Source organism: Somniosus microcephalus, chromosome 4, assembly GCF_052327205.1.
Source record: "Somniosus microcephalus isolate GS21.2 chromosome 4, FLI_Smic_1.0, whole genome shotgun sequence".
NCBI lineage: Eukaryota > Metazoa > Chordata > Chondrichthyes > Squaliformes > Somniosidae > Somniosus > Somniosus microcephalus.
Genome location: NC_140990.1, coordinates 167593766 through 167599300, shown reverse-complemented (window position 1 = coordinate 167599300; position 5535 = coordinate 167593766).

Sequence of the window (5535 nt, the reverse complement as noted above, 5' to 3'; positions counted from 1 at the left end):
TGTTGGGCCGACCTCTGCGGGCACCCCACTGGCTTCCTGATTAAGGTGGCATCGGGGTCCTGGTGATGTAAGAGGACCTTGATTTGTATCAATGTTTTGAGGCTATTACCTGACTCGAGCTGGCACCTCCTATGCCTGAAAAATCAGTCATTTAAAAATCACAACTGATCCAGATCAGGGTAATTTACCGTCCCACCACCCCCGCTCCATTTTAACTGCTTCACCCGCCCAGTTACTACCAGGCAGGAGCAGTTAGAATTCCTTCCTTAAATTGTCTTTCAAAGCTTGTGGTACATTCATTTTTTCTTCAGAAGCACTGCATCGAGAGGGGTGTGTCTGGGGAAACCACCTTGCGAAATCTTCCAGTATACCCCTCGGCAGAGAGCTGGCATGGGTCCCGCTGAGGCCCCCCAGACCCCATGCCACCCACGGTAATTGATCACCACCGTCACATGTCCGTGCCACCGCTGCTAGTGCACTATTACAGACGCAGGCTGCCCGCTCCGGGCAAGCAGATGATCCTGAGCCCACACTGCCGCTGGCAGATTTGTGTGTGTAAGAAACACTTCAAAAATTCCTCAAATTCAGATCATTTCCTCATTACTCCTGTTTGCCGGCACTGAGTCACTTCCTGGTTTGAGGAATGATTTAGGAGCATTCTCCCTCAAAGCCACAGCATTAAAGTGAATCCCTAACTCATTGTGTTTGGTCCGCTTGAAACCTCCTTTTGGTATTTTTCTGAAACCAGCTGTAGTTTATCACATTAGCGGGAGGGTCGGTAACCAGGGGAGACAGATTTAAAATAATTGGCAAAAGAACCAGAGGGGCAATGAGGTGATTTTTTTTTAACGCAGTGAGTTGTTATGATCTGGAATGCACTGCCTGAAAGGGCGGTGGAAGCAGATTCAATAATAACTTTCTAAAGGGAATTGGATAAATACTTGAAAAGGAAAAATTGCCGGGCTGTAGGGAAAGAGCGGGGGGTTGGGACTAATTGGAGAGCTCTTTCAAAGAGCTGGCACAGACACAATGGCCCGAATGGCCTCTTTCTGTGCTGTATCATTCTATGAAATCAATGGAAACGTGGATTTTATGAGAGAAAATGAAACCGTTCTGAAGTGCACCACCGTGCCTAAACTCATTGACATTTCGGGCTCATGTTTACGAACATACAGAAAAAAGGATAGGTAAAGACCGGCTGCTCCATCAAGCCCATCCGACCTTGACGTTGTGCAACTTCTCCAACCCATCATTCCACCCGCTGCCTCAGCTGTGCAATCCCCTGGGAGAGGCAAAAAGAAACTGAAAGGACCTTAGCCCAATTTAAGGGGGAAAAAAAGCTCTTGGAAATTCCTCTCCGACCCTGAAGCTTCCAGGAGCCCACGGTGATCGGGAGACACATTCCTCAACACCCCACCTACTTTATGTGTGTAGATATAATGGCCATCCAGCTCCTTTTTGAGTGCTTGCAGAGAATTGGCCCTCACTGCCCGAACTTTGTCCAAAGGTTGATGACTCTCTGCGGAAAGAAGCACCTCCTAGCATCCAACCTAGTTTAATGCAGACGTAACTTACACGTAACTTAGGTCCTCCCTAAGATATCCTAGCTCGAATAGCCTATCCACCAGAACCGAGTCTAATCCTTACATTATTTTAAAGGTCTCAATCAAAGTGAAGCCTAACTTTTGTAGAGTAAAAAGCCCCAGCTCTCTGTCTATCATGGTAACTGAGGGCCCTTAAACTAGGTATCAATCTGGCAGTCCTCCTCTGAACCTTTTCCAGGGCTTTTATATTACCCAGCATGTGAGAGGACCAAAACTAGACACAGTATTCTAGATATGGCCTAAGTTTGTATATCTGCTGCTGAAACCCACATCCAAGCCTTTATTACCTCTAGACTCGAATATTCCAATGCTCTCCCGGCCAGCCTCCCATCTTGCACCCTCCGACAACTTGAACTCATCCAAAACTCTGCTGCCCGTAGCCTAACTCGCACCAAGTCCCATTCATCCATCTCCCCTGTGCTCGCTGGCCTACATTGGCTCCCGGTCCAGCAACGCCTCAATTTTAAAATTATCATCCTAGTTTTCAAATCCCTCCATGGCCTCATCCCTCCTTATCTCTGCAGTACGTTTCCGGCCCAATGAGGAAGGAGGCATTGCTGGACCTGGTTCTGGGGAATGAGGTGGGTCAAGTCGAGTGTCAGTAGGGGAACATTTAGGGAACAGTGATCACCATATCATAAGATTTAGACTAGCTATGGAAAAGGGCAGGGAGCAATCTAGAGTAAAAATACTTAATTGGAGGAAAGCCAATTTCAGTGGGTTGAGAACGGATCTGGCCCGGGTAAATTTGAATCAAAGATTGGCAGGCAAAACTGTAATCGAACAATGGGCTGCCTTTAAAGAGGAAATGGTTCGGATACAGTCGAGGTACATTCCCATGAGGGGGAAAGGTAGGGAAACCAAAGTCGGAGCTCTCTGGATGACGAAAGACATGGAGAGTAAGATGAAGCACAAAAAGATGTTAGGTTGTATGACAGATGTTAGGTTGAGAATACAAATGAGAACCAGGCTGAATACAGAAAGTTTTAAGGGGAAGTGAAAAAGGGAATAAGGGGGGCAAAGAGAGTGTATGAGGATTGGTTGGCAGCTAACATAAAAGGGAATCCAAAAGTCTTCTATAGGCATATAAATAGTAAACAGGTAGTAAGAGGAGGGGGTGGGGCCGATTAGGGACCAAAAAGGAGACCTACACATGGAGGCAGAGGGCATGGCTGAGGTACTAAATTGGTGCTTTGCATCTGTCTTCACCAAGGAAGAAGATTCTGCCAAAGTCATAGTGAAAGAGGAGGTAGTTGAGATACTGGATGGGATAAAAATTGATAAGGAGGAGGTACTAGAAAGGCTGTCTGTATTTAAAGTAGGTAAGTTACCAGGACTGGATGGGATGCATCCTAGGATGCTGCGGGAAGTAAAGGTGGAAATTGCAGAGGTACTGGCCATAATCTTCCAATCCTCCTTAGATATGGGGCTGGTACCAGAGGACTGGAGAAGTGCAAATGTTACACCCTTGTTCAGCAACTACAGGCCAGTCAGTTTCACCTTGGTAGTGGGGAAGCTTTTAGAAACAATAATCTGGGACAAAATTAACAGTCACTTGGACAAGTATGGATTAATTAAGGAAAGACAGCACGGATTTGTTAAAGGCAAATCGTGTTTAACTACCTTAATTGAGTTTTTTGATGAGGTAACAGAGAGGGCTGATGAGGGCAATGTGGTAGATGTGGTGTACATGGACTTCCAAAAGGCGTTTGATAAAGTGCCACATAATAGGCTTGCCAGCAAAGTTGAAGCCCATGGAATAAAAGGGACAGGGACAGCATTAATACAAAATTGACTAAGTGACAGGAAACAGAGAGTAGTGGTGAACAGTTGTTTTTCAGACTGGAGGAAGGTGTACAGTGGTGTTCCCCAGGGGTCGGTTCTAGGACCACTGCTTTTCCTGATATATATTAATGACTTAGACTTGGGTGTACAGGGCGCAATTTCAAAATTTTCAGATGACACAAAACTTGGAAGTATAGTGAACGGTGAGGAGGATAGTGATAGACTTCAAGAAGACATAGGCAAGCTGGTGAAATGGGTGGACACGTGCCAGATGAAATTTAATGCAGAAAAGTGCGAAGTGATACAGTTTGGTAGGAAGAACGAGGAGAGGAAATATAAACCAAAGGGTACAATCCTAAAGGGGGTGCATGAACAGTGACCTGGGGGTATATGTGCACAATTCGTTGAAGGTGGCAGGGCAGGTTGAGAAAGCAGTTAAAAAAGCATACGGGATCCTGGGCTTTATAAATAGAGGCATAGAGTACAAAAGCAAGGAGGATATGATGAATCTTGATAAAACACTGGTTCGGCCTCAACTGGAGTATTGTGTCCAATTCTGGGCACCGCACTTTAGGAAGGATGTGAAGGCCTTAGAGAGGGTGCAGAAAAGATTTACGAGAACGATTCCAGGGATGAGGGACTTCAGCTACATGGGCAGACTGGAGAAGCTGGGGTTCTCCTTAGAGCAGAGAAGGCTGAGAGGAGAGTGATAGAGGTCTTCAAAATCATGAGTGGTTTAGACAGAGTAGATAGAGAGAAACTGTCGAGGACCAGAGGACACAGATTTAAGGTGATTGGCAGAAGAACCAAAGGCGACATGAGGAAAAACTTTTACGCAGCGAGTGGTTATGATCTGGAATGCACTGCTTGAGTGGGTGGTGGAGGCAGATTCAATCGTGGCTTTCAAAAGGGAATTGGATAAGAACCTGAAGGAAAAACATTTGCAGGGTTACGGGGAAAGCGCGGGGGAGTGGGACTAGCTGAAGTGCTCTTGCAGAGAGCCGGCATGGGCTCGACGGGCTGAATGGCCTCTTACTGTGCTGTAACCAGTTTATGATTCTATGAACCTCCTCCAGTCCTACAACCCGTCGAGATAGCAGCACTCCTCCAGTTCTGACCTCTTGCGCATCGCTGATTTCCATCGCTCCACCATTGGCGGCCGTGGCCTTCAGCTGCCCAGGCCCTTAGCTCTGGAAGCCCCTCCCTAAACCGCTCCACCTCTCTATCTCTCTCCTCCCTTAAGATGCTCGTTAAAACCTACCTCTTTGACCAAGCTTTTGTCCTAATATGGCCTTTTGTGGCTCAGTGTCAAATTTTTGTCTGAATATGCTCCCATGAAGCACCTTAGGATGTTAGTACTATGTTAAAGGTGCTATATAAATACAAGTTGTTGTTGTATACAGAGACAAGATAGTGGGGTAGAATTTCCACCCCCCCCCCAGCTCCAGTGGTGTTTGGGAGGCTGGCTGACCGCTCAATAGTCCTGATGGGAGGTCCAGCCCATTGTGAGGCCGGTCAGCTGTGGGCAGGAAATCAAGGTCCCGGAGCAGCCCACTGGCCTGAAAAAGGTAGGTCTGGCACTGGTCCATTCTCGGGATGGGGGAATACTCAGTGCTACAGAGGCTTAGGCTGTTTTTGTGTCTTCAATGGACACTAAAATTGGGCTGAGGTGTCAAAGCAGCGTCGGACCCAATCCCGTCAGTTACCCGACTGGTGGGTTTGGTTCAAATTGTCCCCAAGATCTCACATGAAGCCAGGGCAACCAGTTAATAAGGGTAGAGAGAATGGAGAATCTGTGCTTCATCCTGGGGATAGGGAATTATTGCAGGTCAGTAAAGACCCCTGGAAACATTCTGAGCTGAAGACTGGTGTTTGGTTTGGGAGGAAGCCAAAAAGAGGAAATACAAATTTAAGTGACAATGTAGATTAAAACAAGTAAATTTGGATTTTTCTTGTACTAACCTATGTATTTTCTAGCATATTATATAAGGCAAACCGTAAAGGAGACTGCACTCAATAAAATAAGCACTTTTAAATCTAATTTTGGAAAATTCCATTACAACTAACAAAAAAGACTTACATTTAATAATACCTTATCACAAAGCTTAAACCTCATGAAATGAATTACATTTGTTATGTGGGCAGA